This window comes from Benincasa hispida, chromosome 11, assembly GCF_009727055.1.
Source record: "Benincasa hispida cultivar B227 chromosome 11, ASM972705v1, whole genome shotgun sequence".
Lineage (NCBI taxonomy): Eukaryota > Viridiplantae > Streptophyta > Magnoliopsida > Cucurbitales > Cucurbitaceae > Benincasa > Benincasa hispida.
Window position 1 is genome coordinate 39,555,386 of NC_052359.1, and position 13,573 is coordinate 39,568,958.

Sequence of the window (13,573 nt, forward strand, 5' to 3'; positions counted from 1 at the left end):
ATTTGAATCAAGCTGTGAATGTTCCCGTGTTAATTTTGAAAACAAACATGAGTGTTCCCTTTGAAGTTGGTGATTTCGAACATCTCATGAGTTTTACGCCGACATGTCCATAACCTCCAATCACAACCATCCCTCCATGATTTACATCTGACATACCAAAGATCTTGATTTGATTTCACTACAATAATCTCGTGGTGTTCTGTCACATAATATTTTTTTACAGCAAGTTATAAATCTCCTTTAGTATTAAACAACATTCTTTTCTATAATAAACTACAATTATCTACACCTATACTTCTTTCCTCCAAAATATACCCTAGTTCACATGTTGAATTGATAATTTGCCAATCTATTTAGGTGAATATATCCGATGGTACCAATTCAAGATCATGTTCCCCACTACTATCGTTTCCAAATAATTCATCAATTTCAATATCAATGTCACTGTCTCCATCATTTCCAGGTTCAAGAATAACTAAATCTTCATAATGCATCGACATATTTATTATGATTTTTCAACTGTTATAGTTGACAAAAAATATGTTAATATGTCAACCTAACAAAATCCAATTTCTAAGTTCAACATATAAGATCTAAATATTATACATTTAAATCAACCCAAATCTAAGATCCATAAACTATCCATAAACTATACATTTAAATCAGCCCAAATTTAAGATTCATAAACTATACATTTAAATCAGCCCAAATCTAAGATCCATTAACTAGCCCAAATAATAAAAAAATAACTAATCATGAATCGAACATTTAATCAGCAATTGCATAATAAAATAATATATATAGTATATCAGTTATTAACATTTTATTTTTATAAACATATACATATATTTCTAGGTTCAACCCAACAAATTAATCATAAAAAAAAATAGCCCATCAAATAGGCCAACATAATCATCCAGAAAAATAGCCCAACAAAGTCTAATTTCTAAGTTCAACATATATCAAAAACTAAATCATGAATCCATAAACAACACATTAAGTTCAGCACAAATGCAAACAAAATGATATATATATATATATATGTGAAGATTATACATTTAAATCATGAATCCATAAATTATACATTTTCGAACTTCATCCTCATTTTTATAAACGAATACATATATTGGAAAAAATTAAAGAAAAAATTTTACCTCAAAAGAAAATTGAAGGAAGACGGACGGTTTAATGGAGAAGGAAGAAGACGGAGGAAGATTAAAGTTTTCGGACGATGTTTGGACGGACGGTTAAATTCTCGAATATATTGGGAGGTTTTTGGACGATGTTAGACGGAGGAAGACGGAGAAAGAACGAAGTTTTCGAAGGAGAAAGGTTTCAGATGGAGGAAGAAAAAGGGTCGTGGCGGTTTAATGGAGAAGGAAGTCGTGTACCTGGTATACGACTTAAGGTAATCGTGTACTGGGTACCATGACTGCCACATTGGCAGTCTGCGCGTGCTAGATCAACAGGTACTCGTGTACCGGATACACGATTTAGAGCTAATCGTGTACCAGATATACAATTCAGGCGTAATTGTGTACCGGGTACACGATTAAGAAACCTATTTTTGTCCATCTTTTCAACCCTACCCTATTTTTGTTAATATATATTAAAATAACATTATTTTAAAAAAAAATCTTAAATAATTGAATTATGCTCAAGTTACATTTTTTTTTTGTTGGATATGTATTGGCAAGTTTAGTTAAAACGGAGTAAAGTTTATGTATATGCGAGTATGCACTTTTTCCACCGAGTCCCTCCCCCTTCTTCTATATTGTGAAACTCGTTCTACCTATGATATTAAATTTTCTTTAACATGCCAACATTTGTATCGAGATTTCCAAATTTGCAAGGGTTCAAGGGATAAATCAACTTATCATCAACATTTCCATTTTGTTCCTAATATGAATATAATTTAAATAATAAATATTATTTTAACTAGATTAAAAATAAAACTATTTTTATTTATTAATTTAAATAATTTCATTGAAATTTTATAATATTTTTTTTTAGATTTATCCACCGATATCGATATTTTATCGACATTTCCATAAAATTGATGCCTCAACCTTTCGTGTACTAATTATTTTTTTAGCGTACCATCAAAATAAAAGGAGATTATTTTAAGCACACCAATGTTTTCTCACTTTTAATAATAATGATAAGGTTAAAATACTACTTTGGTTATTGTATTTTTTACTTTCGTTCATTTGGATTATCTTATTCGTTTAAAATGTTCAGTTTGGTCCTTTATTTTTAACTTTTGTTCATTTTAGCCTCTTGTACTTTTAAAATGTTCGTTTTTGTCCTTAGACTTTTAAAAGTGACCATTTTGGTTTTTTCATTTTCATTTTTAGGGGGACTATAATGGTACTTTTTTAAAATTCAAGGACCAAAATACACTAAAATTGAAAGTACAATGATATTTGAAAGTATATGAACTAAAATAAATAAAAAATAGATTGTCGGTAAATTGGCTTTTTGATGTATATAGATACGATTGGGATCCAGTAGATTTTTGGAGGTGGATTGTCAATCCTCTCGATGAAAAAAGAAGTTAGAGCGGTTGTGACCTCGCTTTGGTGTCTATGGGAGTCCTAAAACTCTACTAAGTTTAGCCATTCAAAAGTCTCATTGGAGTAGTTAATTATGAAATTTCAAACTCACATGGATGAAATGAATTCAAATCAGAAGTTGGGGGAGCATACCGTTCAAATGGAGAGCTTGGTGAGTCAGGTATCTTGGAGTCCTCCTGGGTGAAACGAATGGAAAATGACTATCGACTCTTTTTGGAACACTGGTATTGGTCATGGAGGGTTGGGATGGTTGGTACGCGACTCTCTTGGAAATTCGATCTATTTTGATTTCAAGCATGTCTTACGTGAGTGGCCAATTCGGGTACTCGAAGATCAAGCAATTGTTGAAGGCCTCAGAAGTCTCCTGTCCTCTAATCATGATCTCTTCCATTCTATCTTGGTTGAATCCGACTAAAAATGGGTTGTGGACTAAATCAACCAATTTGCGGTTGATCTCACTGAAGTTAGGAACTTCATCGATGAAATCAAAGAGCTATTACTCTCTTTGGGACCATCCATATTGTCTTTTTCATTTTGCCACAAGAATGTGAATCACATAGCTCATTGTATAGGTTGTGTTACAGCTGGTTTTGTGAACCTTTTTTAGGAGAATCTTTCTTCCTATTCGAAAGGTGATAGTGTAATTTGAGATTTTTTTTTTCACAATTGGTTGTTGAACGTTGTAAATGAATAGTTTCAGTTTTTATGGCACTTGATTTTTTTTTTCTTTGAATGAAATTCTCTTTCAAAAAAAAAAAGGAAACATATGAACCAAAATAGTATTTAAACAAATCGACTCAATTTGCTATCACTCAAGTCAAAAACAAGAAAGTAGGACATCTGTTAGAATATAAGGTTACGTAGTTAGGTTGTACTAATTAGAATTTTAAAACTCACCAATTAAAAAAATGTTAATTTTTAACCATTAAAGGATACTTAAATTAGTGAAAAATTTACAAAACTTACAGCTTCCAGAATTAAACTAATAAATCCCTTGAAAAAATTAATATCCTCTCCAAAAACACCGTGAGTATTATAGATATCATAAAAGTAGATGTCCATAAAAATAGGTCTCCAATGTTTAGTCCTAAAAGTCATGTGTCATTTTTCATATTGTCCATATATCTTGTAATAATTCATGTTTGGTGTCCATGTAAATTCACATCCTACTTTCCATTTTGTCTATAAATAGTGGCATTTGGTGGATCTCAATATAATGCACATTGGTGAGAAATCCATTTCAAAATTCTATTAATTTTCATATCTAATTTTATAATTTTAGTTATTTTATTTTAGATTATATTTTATTTATTTATTAATTATTATATTATATTTTCTCCATATCCGTATTCTCGTTGTGCTCCTAAATTTCACAATACGTTATCAACACGAGCTCCTGTCATTTTTCCCGCTAAAGGTAGGTCCTAAAGGTATGTTGATGTTTTTCCACATCGTTATAATTAATAAATTTAATGTTATTTTGCATATTCAATATCTGTTCAATTTATAACCTAAGTACAATATTTTATGATTGTGTTGTCATGGCAAATCTCACAAAATTAGAATTTGTCGCCCTTGATATTAATGGTGATAATTATTTGTCATGGGTACTTGATACCGAAATCCACCTGAATGCTATGAATCTTTGGGAGACTATTAAAAAAAGAAATTCGACATCCAATCAGGACAAAACAAAAGTTATGATTTTCCTTCGTCATCATCTCCACGAGGGATTGAAAATGGAGTATCTTACAATAAAAGATCCCCATATATTGTAGAAAAAATTGAAAGAGATGTATGATCATTAAAAAAACAATTATTCTTCCTAAAACTCGTTATGAGTGGATGCACTTAAGGCTACAAGATTTCAAATCAATAAGTGATTACAACTCCGCATTATTTAAAATCAGTTCAAAATTGTTGTTATGCGAAGAGAAAATTACTGATGCTGATATGTTAGAGAAGACATTTTCTAAATTTCATGTCTCGAATATACTCATGTAGCAGAAATATCGAGAGAAAGATTTTAAACAATATTCTGGACTAATTTTATGTTTTCTTGTGGCCGAACAAAATAACGAGTTATTGATGAAGAACCACGAATCTCGACCAATTGGAACAACACCATTCCCTGAAGTGAACATTGTGAATGTTAATAATCGTGGTCGTGGTCATGGTTGAGGTCATGACTGAAGGAGTATTATAACATGCAATGGAAGAATTCATAATCAGTAAGCACTTAAACTACACTTAATTTGAGTTTTAAACATGCTACTCATGAGGTTTTCATAAAAGGGTTTGAACAAGGCAACACCTTTGTAGTTCTCTTCACGATTTCAACAGAATCCCCACAAGTTTGAGCTAGATTCTTTAGATAGGCCACCAACAAGATCTTTTCCATTATGCTCAAGAAGGAATGTGTGGTGGAAACATTCTAAACAAGTTGAATTGAAGATGAACTTGAGAGAGGGTGTTAGGGTTTTTAGTTTTGCAACAACTTGGATAAAAATCTCAGAGATCTCTCTAAATTCCATGCATGAAACTTCATTATATAGACTCATTTCATGCATTAGAACATGGCTGCATGTAGGGCAGCTCCTACTTGGTATTGATTGAAGAACTCATGGTGGAATTTGGTGATAAAACACTATAAGAGATGTTAGTGGAATTTTCCAATTTTTGGGAAAAATCCAACTCAAATCAATTTCAATGAAATTGATTTTTAAATAAAACTATTTTATTTAAAATTTAGTTCCATAAAATTTAATTCAAAATTTATTTAAATAAAACTAATTTAATTAATTTAATATCTTAATAAAAAAACATCAATTCTACCAATATGATTCAAATTCATATAATCAATATTTAAATCATAATTTAAATATTAACTGATTCTCGAATCTCGTTTTAATTTCAACTAAATTAAACGTTTTAATTGCATCGTATACAATTAATTGAAAACCCTAAAACCGAATTTGAACATTTCAAATTCATAACCCTAAAATCTAAATTCATCCAATCAATGCTCAATTTATTATTCCAATTTATGAGCTAGTAGAGGGACCTATTAGACTTACAGATCATGAGCTCCAACGATTTGTAATCAATTGGTTAAACTCTTTAAACCGAATTAATTACTATTCGTTAACCATCAAGACATACTACTATAGCTCGATAGTTGCACTCTCCTCACTGTAGATGTGTTTCTGTTCATATTAACTATAATCATTAAGTCGATCCTTCACAGGTCGTTCGTATTTACAGTTGAGTCAAAATTATCGTTTTACCCTGTAAATACATCTTGTTCCTTAAGTTTCCACTGACCCTTTAATGAACACCTGATTCATAATACCACTTATGAATTATGTTCCTATCTATCATGAGAGGACGGGGCCCCGATTGTTCAAGACCAGGATTTAGCACTTAAGAGAACAACCTATATGTTAACCCTAAAACGAGTAGGAGTGAACTTCATCTCGCAAGGTTATGTCCCCAGCTATCTATCCGGTCTTATCCCCAAAATGGAAGGCTTATTGAGCGGTGCTATTGGACTACCCTCATCCATGCAGATCAAAGGACAATCCCGAATAAACAGGAGTTTATAGCTGGCTCAGGATTAAGATTGAGTTATCCTAGGTTACTTTTGTATAAAATAGTCAGTTTTAACAGTAAATGACCGTTATAAAGAAAAGTGACTATTTCGTGGTCTAGTCTTTATGCAAACTCATTGCATAGGATGCCCCCACTCACATGTCTCTACATGAGTGATCTGTGGATCACATTATTTGTATTACTTATACACAATGGGCCGCATCCAATAGTGTTACTAGGATGAGATACCCAATTTCATCCATATACTTATAGACCATCTAGACTACATATTATTAACTTGATCCTGTTTATGTCACTATATAGAGTTAAAGTATTCATACTATAGCCATGGATATGTTTATTAGATTTTCATAATAGAATGCAATATCAATCAACTTCATCGAATAAGATACTCAATAATATTTTATTGATAAATATAATGTTTAACATGAAATTTACGAATTGTGAGTTCTAGGATATTCCCAACAATCTCCCACTTGGACTAAAACTCTAGTGAGAATAAAAATATATACAATGTTGAGAAATATAGAGGGAAAATACAATAAAATAGGGCATCTATAATACCATAGATATTCTCCCACTTGCCCTAGATTATGTTGCTCGGATTCCTAGTCCAACCAGGTGGCCCTCGAACACTTTAGCCGAGAGGGCCTTCGTAAATGGATTCGCAAGGTTGTCTTCAGAGGCTATCTTCGTGATGATCACGTCTCCTCGGTGTACTATCTCTCTAATGATATGGTACTTTCTTTCAATATGTTTTCCACGTTTGTGACTCCTTGGTTCTTTCGAGTTGGCAACGACACCACTATTTTCACAATATAATGTGATGGGTAGGTGCATATCTGGAACTATTTCCAAGTCAGCCAAGAATTTGCGTAGCCATGCTACTTCCTTAGCAGTTTCACATGCAGCTACGTATTCTGCTTCCATTGTGAAGTCAGCGATACAACTCTATTTAATGCTTCTCCAAACTATAGCTCCTCCATTGAGAGTGAAAACTGATCCTGAAGTAGATTTCCTTGAATCTACGTTAGTTTGGAAATCAGAATCAGTGTATCCAGTAAGGATCAAATCCTTAGGTCCATACACAAGCATATAGTCCCTCGTTCTCCTTAAATACTTGAGGATGTTTTTAACAGCAGTCTAATGACTGTGTCCTGGATTGGATTGGAACCTGCTGACGATTCCAACTGCAAAGCATATGTCAGGACATGTACATAACATTGTGTACATCAAACTTCCAATTGCAGATGCATATGGAATTCTTTTCATTTCCTCAACATCTTGAGGTGTCTTAGGACACCGTTCCTTTGACAAATGAATTCCATGTCTAAAAGGCAACATACCTTTTTTTTGGAATTTTGCATATTATATCTTGACAATATCTTGTCAATATAGGATGTTTGAGATACTGTTAGAGTTCTATTATTTCAATTTCAAAAAATTTGTATCCCTAGAACATATTGAGCATCACCTAAATATTTCATTTGGAATTTTGTTGCTAACCATCTCTTTAAGTCAGCAAGGAAGCTTGTCTCATTCCCAATGAGTAAGATATCATCAACATAAAGTACTAAGAATGCTACAGTTTTGTTGACTTTTTTTTTTGTATACACAAGGTTCGTCAACATTCTGTTCAAAGCCAGAAGATTTGATCGCAGTATCAAATCTTATATTCCAGGATCTTGAAACTTGCTTTAACTCATAAATGGATCGTTTAAGCTTACATACTTTCTGTTCCTGTCCTTGTTCGATACACCCTTTTAAAATACTTTCATCAAGATGGTCGTTCAGAAGAGTTGTCTTGACATTCATTTGTCATATTTCATAGTCATAATATGTGGCAATGGATAGAAGTATTCTTATAGATTTTATCATGGCAACAGGAGAAAAAGTTTCTTCATAATCAACCCCTTCTCTTTGGGTAAAACCTTTTGCCACTAGTCTGACTTTGTAGGTTTGCACCTTGCCAGTTTGGTCTCATTTTCTATTGTAGATCCATTTGCAACCTATAGGTTTAACCCCATGTGGTTGATCTACAAGTTTCCAGACAGAATTGAAGTACATTGACTTCATTTCAACATCCATGGCTTTTATCCATTGTTCCCTATCAACATCTTCCATTGCCTTTTTAAAGGTTAATGGATCCTCTAAACTATCAACATGTATGATGTTTTGAGTTTTTGTTAAACCTATATAGCGTTTAGGTTGCTGAATAACCCTCCCACTACGTCAAGACATACTTAATTCTTGAGAAATACGTGACGCGGCAGCAACAGTAGATGTATTTCTCTTCAAGTTAACCATAATCAGTAAGTCGATCATTCACAAGTCGTTCGTATTTACAGTTGGGTCAAAATTACCGTTTTACCCTTATAAATACATCTTGTTCCTTAAGCTCCTACTGACCCTTTAATGAAAAATTGATTCATAATACCACTTATGAATTATGTCCTTTTCTATTATGAGAGAGTGAGGCCCCGGTTGTTCAAGACTAAGATTCAGCACTTAAGAGAACAACGTATCTGCTAACCCAAAAACGGGTAGGAGTGAACTCCATCTCGCAAGGCTATGTCCCCAGCTATCTATCCGGTTTTATCCCCAAAATGGAAGGCTTATTGAGCAGTGCTGTTGGACTACTCTCACCCATGCAGATCAAAGGACAATCTTGAATAAACAGAAGTTCATAGCTAGCTTAGGATTAAGATCGAGTTATCCTAGGTTACTTTAGTATGAAATAGTCAGTTTTAACAGTAAACGGTCATTATAAAGAAAAGTGACTATTTCGTGGTCTAATCTTTATACAAACTCATTGCATAGGATACCCCCACTCACATGTCTCTACATGAATGATCTGTGTATCACATCATTTGTGTTACCTATACAAAATGAGCCAAATCCAATAGTGTTACTAGGATGAGATACCCAATTTCATCCATATACTTGTAGACCATTTAGGCTATAAACTATTAACTTGATCCTGTTTATGTTACTACATAGAGTTAAAGTATTCATACTATAGCCATGGATATGTTTATTGGATTTCATAATAGAATGCAATATCAATCAACTTTATTGAATAAGATACTCAATAATATTTTATTGATAAATAGAATGTTTAACACGAAATTTACGAACTGCGAGTTCTAGGACATTCTCAACAATGACCGTGGTAAATGAAGAAATAATTATTATTTTCGTGGTGGTCGTTCTAATCATTTAAATTTCAAAAGAACCACATAAAATGATGATAAAAAAGGAAAATCTCCACAAGATAAAAGTTCAAAGAGTGTTGAAAATAAATGTTTCCAATGCGGAATGACTGGGCATTACTCATGTACCTGTCGTACGTCAAAACACTTAATTGACCTCTATCAAACCTCCCTGAAGGAAAAAGAGAATAATGTGGAGGCAAATCTTGCATACCAGGATAATGACATATTTGACCCATCCCACATGACAAATTTGGATATGGCGGACTTCTTTGAATCTTCTCAAGAGAAGATTTGGAACAGTTGGTCGAACATCAAATGTTTCTTTTGATTTTGAGAATATCTAGACTTAATGTTGTTGTTTTCTTTTATCTATCTTCATGTTATTTTAGTAACTTTTATATATTTTAAGTGTTGTTTTTCTTATTGTAATTATTTTCTTTTAATGAAGAAACATGGATCATTTTCATATGTTGGGTGTTTAAAAAATGAGTAAAGAAAATCTATGTCTAGCAAATAGTGCAACTACACATACAATACTTACAAGTAAAAATATTTTCCAAATTGACACTGCTGGAAGCAAGTCAATACAATATTAGGTTATGCAAACCTAATTGAAGGTTTTGAAAAAGCAAATATTATTTTGCCTATAGGAACAAAACTTGCAATTGACAATGCATTGTTCTCTAGTCAATCAAAGAGAAATCTTCTAAGTTTTAAAGATATACGTTGCAATGGTTATCATATTGAGACTGATAGTAAGAATGTGGAATATCTATATATCATATTCATTGTCTCAAATGAAAAATGTATATTGGAAGAGTTGCTTAGTTTATCTTATGGATTATACTATACTCATATATGAGTAATTGAAACATATGCAACAATGAACCTGAAGTTCATGAATCCAGATATATTTATAATTTGGCATGACAGATTGGGTCATCTAGGATCTATAATGATGAGGAGAATTATTGAGAATTCAAATGGGCATCCATTGAAGAGCCAGAAGATTCTTCAATCTAATGAATTATCATGTGATGCTTACACTCAAGGAAAATTGATAATTAGACTATCACCAGCTAAAGTGGGGATTAAATCACCTGTATATTTATAACGAATTCATGGTGATATATGTGGACCTATTAACCCACCAAGTGGAGCATTTAGATATTTTATAGTATTAATAGATGCATCCGGTAGATGGTCACACGTGTGCTTATTATCAATTCGAAATCTTGCATTTGCAAGATTACTTGCTCAAATAATTAAGTTAAGAGCACAATTTTCTAATTATACAATTAAGACCATTCGTCTTGATAATGTTGGTGAATTTACATCCCAAGCTTTTTATAATTATTGTATGTCAATTGGGATAAGTGTTGAACATCCTGCAGCTCATGTTCATACACAAAATGCTTAAGCATAATCGTCCATAAAACGTTTGCAATTAATTGTAAGACCATTACTTATGAGAGCTAAGATTTCTTCATCTGTATGGGGACATACTATTTTACATGCAATGTCACTTGTACGCATTAGACCAGTAGCTTATCATAAGTACTCGCTATTACAATTAGCTTATGGTCATGAGCCAAATATTTCCGACCTGAGAATTTTTGGGTGTATAATATATGTTCCAATTGATCCACCACAATGTACTAAGATGGGGTCCTTAAAGAAGGTTAGGAATATATGTTGGATATGATTCCTCATCAATTATTAAATATCTTGAACCCCTGATGGGTGATATATTTACTAGACAATTTGTTGATTGTCATTTTAATGAGACAAATTTTCTATCATTAGGGGGAGGAATTAAGAAATTAGAAAAAGAAATTACATGGAATACATCGTTATTGTCTCATTTAGATCCCCGTACAAATCAATGTGAATTTGAAGTTCTGAAAATAATTCATTTGCAAAATATAGCAAACCAATTACCAGATACATTTATAGATGTAAAGAAAGTAACTAAGTCATATATACCAGTTGCAAATGTTTCATAAAAAATTGATATCCCAACACAATAAATTATTGCTAATGAGTCTGGAACATGCTAGAAGCGTGGTAGACTAGTAGGTTCCAAAGATAAAAATCCTCGAAAACGAAAAATAATTAAAAAAAAGACTTGGTTGAGGATGTAAATACCCATGAAAAAAATCCTCGACATGACTAGTGAAGAAAGTGAAATACTTAAAGATAATAATGAGATTTCAATAAACTATGTCATGACAGGAAAAAGATGGAATCAAACTAATGTAGTTATTGACAACATTTTTTGCGTATAATGTTGCTCTTGATATTATATCTAAAAATGAGGATCCTGAACCAAAATCTATTGAAGAATGTCGACATAGAAAAGATTGGCTTCAGTGGAAAGAAGCAACCGAGACAGAATTAAACTCACATTCAAAACGATAGGTTTTTGGACCAATAGTCCGAACACTAGAAGGTGTCAAACTTGTGGATATAAATGGGTATTTATGAGAAAAAGAAATAATAATAATGAGGTCACAAGTTACAAAGCAAGACCAGTTGCACAAGGTTTTTCACAAAAACATAGTATTGATTATGAGAAGACATATTCTCCAGTGGTGGATGCAATCACACTAAGGTATTTAATTGGCCTGACTACGTATGAAAGTCTGGATATGCATATTATGGATGTAGTCACAACATATTTATATGAATCTCTTGATAATGATATTTATATGAGAATCCCATAAGGATTTAAGATGCCTAAAACATATACATCAAATTCCTGAGAATTGTATTCAATAAAATTACAAAGATCACTATATAGATTGAAACAATCAGGACGGATGTGGTACAATTTCCTGAGTGGATATTTATTGAAAGAAGGATATCAAAATAATCCAATATGTCCGTGTGTTTTTATAAAGAAATCACAATCAAGATTTGCTATTATAACTGTATATGTTGATGACTTGAATATAATTGGAACTCCTAAAGAGCTTTAAAAAGTAATAGAATATCTTAAGAAAGATTAAAAAGTAATAGAATATCTTAAGAAAGAATTTGAGATGAAAGATCTTAGAAAAACAAAATTTTGCCTTGGTTTGCAAATTGAGCATTTAGTAGATGAAATATTTATTCATCAGTCAACTTATACAGGAAAAATTTTGAAAAGATTTTATATAGACAAAGCACATCTATTAAATATTCCAATGGAAGTCCATTCATTGGATATAAAGAAAGATATATTTCGACCTCGAGAAGATAACGAAGAACTTCTTGGTCTTGAAGTATCACATCTTAGTGTAATTGGTGCACTTATGTATCTTGCTAATAATACAAGACCATATATTGTATTTTCAGTAAATTTATTAGCAAGAAATAATTCTTTTCCAACAAAAAGACATTGGGAAGGAATTAAGCATATATTTCGTTATCTTCGAGGAACAATCGATATGGGTTTATTTTATTCAAATAAATCAAATTTTGATCTAGTTGGTTATGTAAATTCTGGATATTTATCCGATCCACACAAAGCTAGATTTCAAACAGGTTATCTGTCCACATGTGGAGAAACTGCTATATTATGGCGATCGGTGAAACAAACCATAACGACCATTTCCTCAAAGCATGTTGAAATTCTTGCAATTCACGGGGCTAGTTGAGAATGTGTATGGCTAAGGTCAATGACTCAGTGCATTCGTGAAACGTGTGGCTTGTCTTCTAATAAAAATATTCCAACAATATTGTACAAAGACAACATAACTTATATAACCCAAATCAAAGGAGGATATATTAAAGGAGATAGAACAAAGCATATTTCGCCAAAGCTTTTCTACACTCATGATCTTGAAGAAAATGACGATATCACTGTACAACAAATTTGTTCGAAGGATAACCTGACAGACTTATTTACAAAGGCATTACCAACCGCAACTTTTGAAAAATTGGTGCACAACGTTGGAATGTAACAAGTCAGAGATCTTAAGTGATGTTTTCGTGAGGAGAAGTAAATATATTGTATTCTTTTATGAGTATGTATTATATGAAATATGTATTCTTTTTCCTTTTCTAGGGTTTTTTTCCCATTGGATTTTTCTTAATAAGGTTTTAACGAGACATATTTCATATATATATATGGGCAGGGAAGTATTATAAATATCATAAAAATAGATGCTTAATGTTTATTGTCCT